The 14,799-nt window shown below is 46.2% G+C and overlaps 1 protein-coding gene across 4 annotated transcripts in view; it reads right to left on the reverse strand.

The window, feature by feature from the left end:
- Nucleotides 1–9,553, reverse strand: part of ADAMTSL2 (ADAMTS like 2) — a 56,545-nt gene extending 46,992 nt beyond the window's left edge. For 3 of the 4 annotated variants that reach the window (XM_050926074.1, XM_050926075.1, XM_050926072.1), the window contains exon 1: nucleotides 1,365–1,600. The gene's annotated coding sequence lies outside the window, so the exon portion shown is untranslated. Of the gene's footprint in view, nucleotides 1–1,364; nucleotides 1,601–8,028; nucleotides 8,677–8,709 lie in introns of those variants that run through there. The other variant, XM_050926073.1, reaches the window with a different exon arrangement.
- Between the last annotated feature and the right edge of the window lie 5,246 nt (nucleotides 9,554–14,799).

A 14,799-nucleotide genomic window follows, 5' to 3' on the forward strand; every position in this document is an offset into this window, starting at 1 on the left:
GCTGTGCAGGAAACATTGAAGAAGAAATGGCTGGACATTTAAAAAGCAAGAATATCTGAATATTTTCTGCTATTGTCACTCAGTAATTAAAATAAAAAAGGGATTACAATTGACAGCCCTTATTTTTCCTTTTTTCAATAGCAGTTCCTCTTGTTCTACACTAGTTCCTGCGGATGAAAAAGGCTGTTCCTATAGCAAAGAAATCCTCCAAAGTCAAACTCATAAATGTCAGCCTTTCCTTTCTGTTCCCTACAGCATCTCTGGAAGGAAGGGTAAAAGAAAACCCAGCAACCCAGAATGACATGACTTTAAAGAAAACGCAGTGCAATACCCTATTCCATTTTAAAGTGAAGTGGAAGCTCCACTGTGGGAGACAGGGATGAGCAAGTTCAGGAAATCATGTTTCAAGGCAATCAAAGCAGCACATGTTCGAAAGGAAAAACCTCTCTCCTACACTAGACTTCCCTTAAAAAGTAAATATTCAATAAAGTGGGAAGGTAAGTGAGACCCAGACTGCCCATGGGGAGAGGGGGGAAAAGACTGCAATCAGGTCTGGAGCATAAAAGTGTCTCTTCCACTCCTTGAATACTCTCCCCATTTCCCCATCTGAGCTTTTGTAGCAGTTTTGGGAAGGTGGCCCTAGGGGTAAAGTCACCACAAATTTGGCTGGTGGCTGATTTATCGGGATCATCAGTTTTCTTACTCCTGCTCCCCCCTCCCATGTATTGACTTAATATTCTGAAGATGGTTTCCAAAGCTGAGTCCACTGATTAATTGAAGCCCAGAGTTCTTGGCTGTGTGTCCCGGGGACAGGTGGCTGAGACTTGCCTTACACTTGGTTTTCATTAAGACTTCCAGACACTGCTGGTCCAAAGCCAATACAACAACTTGCTATGGGGTTATCCTTTGTTCAGTCAAAAAAATAAACCAAATCTTTAGGGGAGCAGAGTAGGAGAGAAAACCCCAGCTAAAATAAAAACCTATCAAAAACTGAAGCGCAATCAATGATTCTATGGACAGGAGAGAAATCCAGTGTCCTAATGGCAAAGCAGAGAGAGACAGCTTTAACATCTTTCCCATCCAATAATTCTACAAGGTTATATAACTGTCTCCTGACACATAACATGACTCTAACTAAGTCTAACCTAGCTCCAAAACTAGGAATCCAGGTGGGGAAACCAGCCTCTCTGAACCTAAAGGGGCTGGTTACTTTTCTGGCACTTCAACAAGTTTTTGCTTGGTTTGCGGGGGAAGAGGGTTGTCTTTTCATATTTTGGTTTCTTTTTTTTCTTCTTCTTCCTCTAAATCAATATATTTAAAAACTTGTGTATCATTGCCATGAAAGTACAATAAATAAGCCATACCTTGAAAACCTGGGAAGTGCCAGCAAGGTGCAAGGGGTTTGTTTTAAGGCTGAAGATGCTCCAGACACCAGGTGCAAAGGCTTGTGTGTGGGGGGAAGAGTGAGTAGCAGCAGCAGCAAAAGGAGGAGCAGGAGCTGCAGACACACAAACTCTCTCTCTCTCTCTCTCTCTCTCTCTCCCTCCCTCTCTCTCTCTCTCCTCAAACTTCAAAGGGCAGCCAAAGAGCCTGGGTTTCCAGCGAGGAGGAGCTGCCTAGTGGCTTTCCCAAGTCAGCTTTAGTCGGTTTTATAGCTGTCAGACAGACTGTGAGGAATTCACACTTCTCACCCTGAGATGTCTCTCCCCTCCCCAAGCCCAGGGTTTAACCCGCTCAGCTCCCCTGATGCAGGCCAGCAGCAGCCAGCTGGTTTCCTGCAGCGAGGCTGGTGGAGGAGTGGAGCGAGGAGCTGTACGCATGCGTTTCTCCTCACCAAGAGAGAGACAGACACACACATACACAGAGCCAGCAGAGCCAAGCGTTCACCCCTGGAGTCTAGCGGGGAAGAAGGCAGGCCAGGCCAGGCCAGGCCAGGCCGAGCGAGACAGCCGCACAGGCTTGCCGGTGGGGCCGACAGAAAGGACTACACTATTCTACAATAACGGCCCCACCACCTCCAGGAGAGGGCCGGGCGGGCGACACTGTCCGAGAGCACAGCCACATTCTTCTCTCGAAGCAAGACACACAGCCAGGCGCGCAGATTTATAGCACAGCCAGAGGGAAGCAAAGGGCATCTGAGGCCGTCGGAAAGTGAATCCTACCCCGAGCCGTCAGACGTCACTCGGGACACGAACAAGGCTCTGCCGTCCCGGAACGGGCACCGTGCTGGGTTGCTCTAACTCAGCTTTGTCATGAGGATAGGCCATTGGCCTGTCGTTCAGCCCCCAGCCCAGCAGGCCAGTGGACTGCTCTTTGCCAGCTTACAGCCCCTTGAGCAGTCCAGCTTGGTGGCCCTACTAGGAGTTCAGTCTCTCGCCGGCACTGCTTTCAGGGTCACTGGAACATGCAAGCCTTCCTACCGCCCAGTCAAAAAGGGACCCTGGTGGCTCCGGTCGGCACCACTGACCGGGCCATTAAAAGTCCGGTTAGCAGCGCAGTGGGACCTGGGGCTAAGGCAGGCTCCCTGCCTACCCTAGCTCTGCGCCAATCCCAGAAGTGGCAGCCAGGTCCTAGCAGCCCCTAGGCACATGGGCGGCCAGGGAGGCTCCGCGTGCTACTCCCACCCCTAGTGCCTGCTCTGCAGCTCCCATTGGCTGGGAACTACAATCAATGGGGGCTGCGGGGACAGCACCTGCAGATGCAAGGGCAGCGCGCAGAGTCTCCCTGGCTGCCCATGCATCTTAGGGATGCAGGGGCCTGGCGGCTTCCTGGGAGCCGCAGAAAGTGCCGCCGGGACCCTGCACCCAAAACCCCCTCCTGCACCTCAACCCCCAGCCCTGAGCCCCCTCCTGCACCCCAAACCCTCATCCCTAGCCCCATCCCAGGGCCCACACCCCCAGCGAGAGCCCTCTATTCCAGAATAAAATCACTTTCATTCCAGAATATTTCCTCTGCCTCCTAAGTGGAGTGATTATTCCAGAATAAAGTCAGTTTCATTTTGAAATACAGTGTGTACGTTATTCCAGAATAGCTATGGCAGAAAAGTTGTTCAGCTATGGTATGCCAGTCAATTTCCCCATAAAGACAAAATGCACGGTGACTTTATACCAGTATAACTGCCTCCACACTAGGGGTTGTACAGGTATAAGTATATTGGTAAAAAAATTCACCCTCCTAGCTGAAATCCTACAAAATTTGTGTGTAGACCAAACCTTGATAATTATTTTTATTAAAGTGGAAGAAACTTTCATTCACAGACATGAAGGACCAGATCCTCAAAAGGAGCTAAACAGATCTAGGTAGGCTGAGGATCTCAGACTTTTCTCTATCACGCTGGGGCTGTTTGTGACTGTTGTGTATTGGTGGAGAACAGAGATGGTCCATTAGCTTTCTCTGTGTGTGCAAGAAAAACCCAAACATATAATCCATTTAATATGAATTAATAACGGATTTAATTATATACCATGGCCAGATTCTCAGTTGTTATAAATCTGCAAAGCTCCATTGATTGGGGCTTGAACAAAAGCACCAGATGTTATTTACCACTAGAGAGAGTATAGTAAATGCAATGCTCAAACTGAGACAAAGATGCATCTGTACGAAATAGTGAGACAGATTTTCTGATGCATACATGTTTGGAGGGTGTGTGTTTGCTGTTGTTTTACTTTGAAAGTAAATATAGGGCTTCTGAAAAGTGTCGGGTTGATAGCGCTCAAGACTGGAATCCTCCCTGTATCCACTGGACATGCACAGCACAGACAGTGGCAGTCCAAGCTCCCTTGGCCTGCCACCAATGAACTTCAAGTCACTTCTACGAAAGTCCACAGAACTCTTAGCATCTCAGTAGGGGCGAACGAATTGAGTGGTGGTTTCTAGAACTAGAACTTCTATCCAAGTACCCCAGGCACCAGGGAAGAAGTACCACCTGATGAACCTGGATCCAGATTCTAATTCTGACAGTGGCCTGCACCTGCATAATGAACCAACTCCAAACACCTTCAACTTTGGATGGATGCACCCTGTTGTTCAGTATGAGTTAGGCTCCCCCTCTGCACATGGTCCACACAGATATAAGCCAGCTACCAGTCCCAGCCAGTCTTTAGGTGAAGCTGTAGCAACTCATACTCTTAGCTCTGAAGGTCTAGGAATCAGTCCCCTGTGGCGTCCCAAGGTGATGGGTTCTTTCCATGTTTGAAATCCAAATCAAGATTATGCAACTTGATTCTATCACATGGAGAAAAATTCACAGCCTGGGGAGACCCTAACAAGAGACTAAGTGGGTATGTAGCCTCCCGACCTACTGCAATGTGTAGCTTCCAGCTCATGGCCTGACACTTACTGAGTTTTTTAAGTGACTATTAGTAGGTCTCCTTAAACAAGCCATCTCTGAGAGTCTGCTGGTTACCTTCCCATATTGTAAACAAGCCACATAGCTGTCAACATGATGTCATGTCTCCGCAGCAATATGAGCCCGTCACATCAATATTAATAACAGCATTTATGCTGACTACGGCTCTGAGGGAAAATTCTGAAATTGTACATTATACAGCCTGTCAGCATTTCCATTCCAAAACGGTGCTGTGCATAATTAGAATGCAAACAAAGGCAAAGGCAGACACTAAGAAATCATCTCCTATCCTGCCCAATGACAGCAAAAGACAACCGTGTGCATTGCCGGCAGAGGCAATGGGTTTAAAAATGCCTTAACTGAAGTTAACCCCACTAAGGACTTGAATTGAGCATCCTCTACTCTCAATGTGAGTTGAGGGTGCTCAGCAATGGGCGGGGGTGCTCAGCATTTTGGTCATTTAGAGTATGTCTACACAGCAACTAGACACTCGCTGGCGCCTGGGTTCTAGGACCCTGCATGGTGGGAGGGTCCCAGAGCTTGGGCTCCAGCCTGAGCCGGGAAGTCTACACAGCAATGAAACAGCCCGGCAGCCCGAGACCCGCACGCTTGAGTCAGTTGGCACAGGCCAGCCACGGGTGTCTAGTTGCTGTGTAGACAGACCCTTAGGGACTGATTCCAGCTCTGTAACACACTGTCACACTACCCAAGGTGCTCTGTATATGTAAAGGGGCTGAATCGAGCCCTTAGCATCCCATCTCCCTGTGACTTTGAAGCACACAGAGCAGCTATCAGCTCTGATCAAGACACAGAATTGGAACATACCCAGTGAACTCTGGAGAACTGCTCGCTAGGACCAAATGCTGTGTCTCAGGTCAGTCCCTATATTCAAGCTGAACTCAAGATCCAAGCACCCCTGAGCTTGGAGGAAGGTCAATTCGGATTTGAAGTCCATGACTCAGGACCATCCCTAACACACATCTGACTTAGGCACTGGTTTTGGTTTCCAGGATGTGATAAGTGGCCCATGACAAAATGCTGGCTTTAGCCCAGCAGTAGGCACGTAGTATTGCAGAAAAGCAGGGTTATACAATGGATTCTGTCAGCTCAGAACCACATGGCAGCTTCCTGCTCAGCTGGGCATTTGAAGATTCAAGGGTTTAAAAAAAAAGGCACATCTACAGGGGTGACCAAGATGCTCAGTCTGTACAGGTGTTCATAGTAACCCATCCACTTCCCAGGAAGCTTTAACCTGTCATGCAACTCCTGTTTCTGGCACAGAGAACACACTGCCCAGGGACTTAAGATGGGATGAGATGAAACCAGCATAACAAAGGGCTCTGGAAACAAACTCTACCTTTCTCATTGTCTGTGGTTGTGTCCTTTGTCAATAACCAGTACTGGGCTCCCCAGAATCTGAGCCATGGGCTTAATACTCCAAAGGAGAGAGATGGGATGGAAGATCAGTGTGCTCCCTAAAAACATTCTTTGTCGAGCTGCTCTACACACTCACGCCTCAATCAAGACAGAGTGAGGTTTTGGGACAGGGACTGTCTTGTTGTTCTATATCTGTACAGCACCAAGCACATTAGGGTCCTGGTCTATGACTCAGGCTCCTTGCTAGTACTTCAATACAAATAATAAATAGTAATGTTTCAACTAAACCCTAAGTGTCAAAACACTTGATACTCTTTCCAGTTCTGCCACTGTCCCAATAGCTATGTGCCTTGGTTTATTCGTCTGTAAAGTGGGGACAATAGTAACCTACCTCACATTCGTATGATACTTTTAGTCATTAATGTTTGCAATGTGCTTAGTCAAATCAAATAAGCCAGTGCAACTAAGTTGCTATCATCACAAGTCTTATATTAAAAGCATCTCTGAACACATCAAAAGCCACAAGTTGGCCACCCTGATCTTTGGTGTATACTATAGGCATGTCCACATATTTCCGTTGGCTTTAAAGGCCACTTTTCTATGGCAGATTTTTCTGGTTCATTTTACTTGCTCCCAAATATTACATATTCCTACACAAAATTGAGAGGAACTCCCTTGTGAACCATAGTTTGCTCAGGGTTGTCTTATTGCTGTGAAAATGACAAAGTTCCTGGCCTTTTCTTTTAATGAAACAGGGCCAGGGTGGCACACTGGTAACATATATGCAGCATCCACAAGTGCCAGATGTCAGGTGGTGTCTAACTAGCCCAGAGACTGACATGGGGGCTCACCACCAGGCAAGCAGGGGCTAATAGGAGATTAGCGGAGAACACCAGAAGCCCTCAATCTACATAGTGAGATACCACCTGCCATCAGTATGAAAGGCTTAAGGGCTCAGATGAAAGTGACAATGGGGATAGGATCTCTCATCTTTGCTGGGGCGGGTAGAGGCTAAAGCTAGGCCCTTGGGTCCCAGTGTAGGATCCTTCATTATTTTTTACCTTCAGCACCTTCGTTAGCAAAGAGGCTAAGGGGCTCTTACAAGTTCACACTTTCTTTTGGGGGACACTGTTTCAGACCTGCCCTGGATTGTCCCAAGGAGCCCTGGGCAAAGCTGACTTGTCTATATCTCAGTATAGGAACCTGCTCTTACCTGTTACTAGTGAGGCAAAGGGGAGGAGAGAGAGATGCATTTTCAGGAGAGTGGAAGGTCTTTCTTCTGAAGGATCCAGGCCACCCCCACAAGGCCAGCCTCCGCCCGCCCATCTCCCTTTCTCAAAGGCTAGTGTCAGCTCTCTCTTTGCTCTCTGTGCTAAGAGAACTTCAGAATCTAGCAGCTAAGATGGACACTCAAAGGAGCTGCAATGTCCAGAAGGGTACAAACAACAGAAACCTAGTGACAAAAAAAGATCTCCTTGGATAACATGAATACGGCACTCGCAGGTCAGCCTCGACCCTCATTTGTACAGGACCAATGGAACACTGTCAAGGTAATTATAGGCTTAAAATCAAACCACAGGACCTTAAGAAAAGGTCTGGTATAGGTAGCTCTCCAATATGTTTATCATCATGGCCAATGCACCCTTCCGCTATAAATGTAACTAAAAGTAAGATGTTGCCTTTGGTCACTGTGCTGGCCTGGGTCACCTACCTTCGAGTAGCCTAGAGCAGAGCGGGGAAAGAACGTGTGAGTGCATGAGAGAGGATAGAAGTGTGTGTGAGCACATGTGAGGAAGCAAGCGCATGTGCCCAAGTGCTTATAAACCTACTCTGAGGAGACCACAAACAGACTTTCATCTACAAAACTCCACAAATTCATCAAGAGCAAGACCAACTTCATTGGCATACATGCTTTGGAAACACACCTTTTCATACAGATTCAGTGTCCAGTGGGGAGGCAGCCAACCTCCCTCAGCCCAGACGTCCTTCCATCTTCACAGACTCAGGCTCCTGAACAATGGCCACGCATGGTCAAAGTAGCCCCATGTTAGATCATTACCTCTGGCTGTGCATAATTAGCGAGAGCACAGGAACAAGCATGATGTATCAGCCACAGCGTTGGGCATGTGGACAGCTGGCAAGCGTTACTCTTGGCTTGAGTGAGTTTACTTATCTCAGGAGAGGCAGCATACCATAACCCAGACCCAGGCAGGAAGAGTGTCTACCAGCCACACCGTCATGGGCGACAGTATCCCTCCCTCCACCATGCAAAGCAAAGGGAATGATAGAAAAAGCCTACCCACCTGAAAGCCTGCAGCTCCTCAGCTCTGGCACCAACTCATTCTGTGGCTTTTGGGTGCCTCCATTTCCCTGTCTGTAAAATGGGGTTCATGATCCTTCCCTCACCACAGGGGTGTCTGAAAGAGTTGATGAGTTAATGCATGAGAGGTGTTTTGAGGATGGAACGGGATACCTAGATGCTAAGCCTTTGTAATAGGCTTGTCAGAGGGAATTGACTCTCGTGTCACTGTTCAGGGGGCTTTCAACTGCCACCTTTGCTCCTCTCCTATTCTGGGCCTGTGGTGTTACCCCGGGCAGCCTCAGGGTCTCTCACAATGAGCTGCTCTGGCAGCTGGGAACAGACAGGATGCAATGGTGCCCTGACAGGGGTTTCAAAAGGAGGACAGGGGAGGGGTGGCACAACAGTGCCAAAGGGGTCATAACACAATAGACATTTGTGCTTCTGATCTTTTGTTCTCTGGAGAAGCTGGATCCCTAACCTGTGCATGAGGGTCCCGTGCCCCTGCAGCTGACAGAGAAGCAGTGCCGATGGGCCCTGGATGGTGAGTTCAGTCTAAAACGATGGTGGCTTCAGCCTTGTGCGGAAGTGGTTTGTACATGTAGGGTGATCAGATGTCCCAATTTTATAGGGACAGTCCCGATTTTTGGGTCTTTTTCTTATATAGGCTCCTATTACCCCCCACCCAGTCCCGATTTTTCACATTTGCTGTCTGGTCACCCTATGTACATGTAGGGCTCTGACAGGAACATGTAGGCATGCTAATGAACAGTTTAGCCCTGGGGATTGTGGGGTAGATTTGGGGCTCCTGAAAATGAGTGATTAAAAGCATGGGTAGGTAATCCTAATCTTTTAATACCCTTTGCAACCCAGTCCCGATCACCCTTTCACAGCTCTGCCAATGCATCTTGCCTTCCAATCACCCCGAGCAACCCAGCTCTGCCCTTTCACCTCACTCCTGTCTCCTGCCCTATTCTATTCCTGGATCCTCGCATAACTGTGATGCTGCGCCTCTGCTTTCCCAGTGCCGGTCTGTCCTGGGCAGCGGCTGTCAAGCGTATTGAACAATGGCCAAAGGATGTGGAAATCGGGGGGATGACGTGGAATCATTATTAAGGTGGGGAGTAATGTTTGCACAGAGTATTTTTGTTTAATGATGTTTGCTGGGGGGTGGGGGTAGGACGTTCCAAGGACCCTGTGTCTGATGACAGAAAACTTTTGTGACTCAAAAAAGCCCTCTTCCCTGGACAAATTGCCATGGTTACAAAGGACACTGAATGGGGTTGGGGAAAGTGAACCATGGAAAAGGTCTGTGCCTAAGAAGGGGAAACAAAGCAGACTGCATAATAGGCATATTGAATTGGGAAGAGGGAGGATTTAAAGGGCAGATATTCAGCTAAAGCTACCTAGAGTGAGGCCAGACCTTCCAGGGTATGTAGGTTTTAAGTGGCAATTTATTCCACTAATAAAAAAAAGAAGGACACAGGTGCATTGGCAGAGCTATGTAAGAGAAACTGGCAAGAGCAGAAGTCAAGGTTCATTAGCTCACAGTTGTGCCTGCAAAAAGGATCTCTGAATGCATTGTAGGCACACCTGTCAGCTTGTGTATTTCTGGTGATCCTTATGCTGGAGCATGCATGTAAATTATATTTTTATTAATTACCACAAACACCTTGGGTGCTTGCAATGGCTCTGAGCCCCGAAGAGCGATGTATGTAATGAGAGATTTTTTTAATCAGATACTGTTATGTTTCCCTCTCCAGGGAGGCAGGAAAAGATTATTTTCTAATATAAGTTAAAGCCAAAGAGAAAATTACTACTTAGCTGATTGGCTGAGTGGAAATACTTCTGATTGACGATGCAAGCCCAATAAACCTCAATGCTTTGTTTATGAAGATGTGATACGCATAACAACAGAAGCAGAATGAGAGTGAGCTCCATTCCCTAAGGAACAACCGGAGATTCAATTTCACTGGAACACCAAAGCTTCAAAATTCCAAGAAAACAGATGTGACAGCTGGAGTTGAGAAGAAATGGAAAAGCCAGACAACTGTCTTGCAAAGACAGAGGACAGTCTAGAGAAATTCCAAATGTATCTACCCATATTGCAAAATAACATTGATCTTCTGCCTGATTGACAGGTGGGGGGGACACAGAAGAAAGATGTACTGGAAACAAAGACACTGCAAAATAAACCCAAAATGTGGTTGAGTCCATGCAGTACAGCAGGACTGCATCTCAACACAAAGCATTCAGCTGCTACATGGTTCTCTGTAGCAGACCAAAAGGAATCACCCACAGTAATTCCTGTTGCTTAGAGCCCCACCTACTGGTGGAAGGGTAGCTGTTCACCTTCTGCTCTGAGGCCCTGCACCCATCAGCCCGAAGTTAGTTAGTTATGCTTGGCACAATACATTGAGCAACAACAAGGCTTAATAAAACCTTAGCAATGGTGTCTGCCAGATTCTGCTATGCAGGGCAAGTTACTAAGGGCCTCCCCGAAAGCACCATACTCCCATGCAATTACATGTGGAGTCCCATGGAATCCAAAGGGGTGGGTTCTCAGCCAGTTTGAGCAACTGGCCCCATGGATGGTTACATTGTAGTTCTTAATAGATGGGCCTGAGCCCAGACTCCAGAACTCAAATGCCCGGAAATGTTGGGGAGAGCTTGGAATGTGAACAACTGGGTCCAAATCTGGGCTGAACCAAATTCAGATCCCAGCATCCCCTATTGTAGAGGTGTTCAAAATCTAGATGCAAAAAGAACAGGAGTACTTGTGGCACCTTAGAGACTAACAAATTGATTTGAGCATAAGCTTTTGTGGGCTACAGCCCACTTCTTCGGATGCACAGACTAACACAGCTGCTACTCTAAAATCTAGATGAACGCTCTACAACAAAGGCCCCTCTGTGGTTCTCTCACTATCATCATCATATTACATTATTTGCAGCATGGTAGGGCCTAGAGGCTCCAACCAAAATCAGAATGCTATTCTATATACATAGTCCCTGCCACAATGAGTTTACAGTCTAAGTCAGTGATACTCGGCCCTCAGTGGTTCAGAAGTCAGAGCCACAGCCGTGTGAATTCATTATATATTATATATATACACCTCTACCTCAATATAACGCGACTCGATATAACACGAATTCGGATATGGTAAAGCAGTGCTCCAGGGGGGGCAGGTCTGCGCACTCCAGTGGATCAAAGCAAGTTCGATATAATATGGTTTCCTCTATAACGTGGTAAGATTTTTTGGCTCCCGAGGACAGCGTTATATCAAGGTAGAAAGGTACATAATTTTTACAGAAGAATGACTGACCAAGTGTTATTATTTTATCAGTGACAATTGTTTGATAACATAGTAAAAGCATCCTGATAGGTTAATAACATAGACTGGTTAATAATTAAATCAGACCATGTTTTAATATCATATGCTGCACAGAGCCACAGGAGGCACATTAAAGAACCACTTACTGCTCTTAAGCCTCTGAGTATCGCTGATCTAAATAAATATTTTGGTCCTAAGCTGAGTTTGAGGCCTTTCCTGCACAGGAATTATCCTCTATTCCAGTGGTTTTCAACCTTTTTTCATTTGTGGATCCCCTAAAAAATTTCAAATGGAGGTGCAGACCCCTTTGGAAATCTTAGACATAGTCTGCAGGGGTCCACAGACCACAGGTGGAAAACCACTGCCCTATTTTATTCTCATGCCTATCCCATGTTATCTCAGGCTCTATCACTCCATCTTGCTTTCATCACGTTAGTATCTGAGTTTAAGAGGTGCAAATGCTCACAGAAAATGAATCTAAAATTTGCTTTCCATGAGTATTAAATGTATGAGCTGAAAACTTGCTTATCCATTGAGATTTCCTACTTGTTTAAGAAAGAGAAAAAATGTAGCCTCTATCATGTGGAACAAAGGCCTGTGTGTCCAACACATTGTCTGATATTGGCTGTAGTTTGAACAAAGGTCTTTTAAGCAGCAGTCCCAGGGCTACAACTACTGATGTTACCCAGCCACCTGCCCTTCCCAGCCCTGCTGTTTTCTTTGGTGTTCTTTTTTTTTTTTTTTTTGTTAATCGCCGGAACACATGTGCAACCTGATGTGTTTTTTTCCCCATTGGTGCCTAAAGCACTGGCTTCAAACCAAACACCAGGCCCGGGGTTTGCAGCTGTGAAAAAAAAAAAATTCAACAACCTGTGGAATGTTTTCTTGCTTCTGAGAACTATAGTACTTTTTATTACTCAGTAGAACACTTTCCACGGCTGGCACCTACAGCATCCATCAGCCAACTGGGTTTCCTTTCCAATAGGTTCCAAGTAGAGCTTGGGAAAAGACTACTGTGGGGAGAAAAATAATTCTACAAATATTCAGTCGTATTTTTAAACAAATTCACTTTGGTCAGGTGCACAATTTGCTTCCCACTAACATTCGTGTGATGGCACTAGTACAAATGTTCGTGGAGAACACAATTGTAGCTGGCATGCCCAAATACTCGTGGCAAAAATTCATCCAGATCCTTGTGGTGAAATTCATTTTCTAGGAGTGTTCACACCATTCCAACTTAGGAACTATGGTGATGAAAACAGGATGGAGAGATTAGATAGAGGATTATCAGGATTATGCTCATCCATCTCAGGGAACAGAAATACCACGTGGCTTGTGCGACCCTACAGCTTTGCCTTGTTGGCTGGTAGGAGAACACTGGAGAAGATTTAGTAAGTTTTAAAATGTTTGTGGTGAGTTTATTACTTATAAAAGCAGGGGATTCACATGCATTGTGTGGGTAGACTTCGAACAAGCTTCCCGAAAACAGTTCTGCCAAAGCATTCCCTGGGCCCCCAATGCACTTCAAACCTGACCACAACACCCCTTGCCATGCCAGTCTCTGGCCCCGCACAGCCCTGCAAATGCACGTCAGTCCCAGATTGCATTGCCTGCTGCTCTGCCACCCCAACACCTTTCCAGAACAGAAATGGCCAGTCAGGATAAGCTGGGTGCTGGTTACTGTGATGCAAACAAAGAGGGGACTGGGATGAAACCCAGCAAACTCATTCCACTGGTACCCTAAGAAAAGATTTGGACATAGACCTCCAAAGTGGGCAGGCGAATGCATTAATCCACCGAACTGATGAGCTCCCCACTTCCACCATGGCTAAATTGTTTTAGAGAGAAGACTCTCATTCCAAGCATCCCTTTCAGCGAGATCTCTTCCAGGGAGATAACAAGCCTGTCCTATCAGTACAAGAAACAGACGGTAGCTCATAGCATGACCCACAATCTTCTACTTAAGCCCACAACCACAGGACTATTGCTCAAGCATTACATTCCTATTCCCTGCTTCACAAGAACAGCTGGACTGAAAAGATGCTGAGAATCTCTCCAAGGTTCCAAGGAAAAGATATTAAGCTAGGAGGGGAGCCACAGGGCTATAATAAAAAGCCATAATAAACGAGAGAGGCCACTGAGTAGATTAGCAGCACAACGTTTGTTTGGCTTTTGGTTTCCTTTCATACAGCTTTATGCAACACACCGGAATCCGGGGAAGTTCTTTACCTTCAGAAAAGTTCTACTGCTCCACTATTTAAGACAGATCTCCAGCAGTTAAAATGCTATATGGTCCACGGTGCAAAGCTTTAGGGCATTACTAAGAAACAGGATGAATTTTAACTGTGTCAGAACACACACATGACAAGACAAGAACATGTAACGGATCGTTACCTGCTGGAATCCTGTGTGGTTTTCCCATTGAATGACTAGTGCGCCTTAACACCCTACCTGAGAAATTATGGAAGGATTACAGCCAATCCTAGGTCTCTGCTTGTTGCAGGAAAATAATGAAGGAGACTTTGCAGCTGGTACGTTCTTTTCTAGGTGGTGGATCATCATACCCTCATGGCCACTGTTAAGTCTAGAACTTAAATAGCTTCAGATAAGTAAAAGGACACAAGCTGCAGGTCAGCAACAAAAACTCCCATGTGTATTGTTTTTCCACGGACCGCGTCCATTTAAGGTTCATAGATTTTAAGGTCAGATAGAACCATTACAAACAGCTGGTCTAGTACCATCTCATAGGGCCAACTTTGGCCACTCTTTCTTCTGTCAAGCTCTACCTGACTCCAAGAGCAGTCCAATGATTTCAGCTGAAAGGAATTACTACTAAGATTGAGTAAAGTGACCCATACTTTTAAAGTAAGTGGTTTCCATGGAAAGGTACTCAGAATGTTAACATGCAACGGGCTAGAGCAGGGGTGGCATGTAAACCGCACCTCCCAGAGCTGGTCCCAATTTTTTCTTTAAAACTTTTTTTTTAATGGAAAAATGGCTTTTTGAGTTAATGGAAATTTTCTCACCAAACTTTTCATTTTTGTCAAAAAAAATTGGTTTGTTTATTTGAAGACCAAAAATAATGTTTTTTTGGTTTTCACTAACTGAAAAATGATGGCAAACCTAAAAAATCCACAAAGTGACAATGAACAAGAGTAACCCTGGGGGGCGCTGTGACTCCCTGAAACCCCTCTGAGTCAGAAGTCTTCCCTTGCTTCCTCCTAGCTGCAAGGGGGAGTAATTTACTCTTGGGCTATCCCGGCAGCATATACACATAGGCTGACACCTCTGCCTGGCCAATGAGTTGAGAAGGTGGAGCTAATCCATCCATTCCCAGCCAAACTGGGAGGTGGTGGAGAAAAGCAAACCTGCAGTCTGCTTACTTCTGGGCTCCTGGATTCAAGGTCCATGCATGGGTACAACCGAATTCCTATGCCCCTT

The sequence above is a fragment of the Gopherus flavomarginatus genome, chromosome 17, assembly GCF_025201925.1.
Source record: "Gopherus flavomarginatus isolate rGopFla2 chromosome 17, rGopFla2.mat.asm, whole genome shotgun sequence".
Classification (NCBI taxonomy): domain Eukaryota; kingdom Metazoa; phylum Chordata; order Testudines; family Testudinidae; genus Gopherus; species Gopherus flavomarginatus.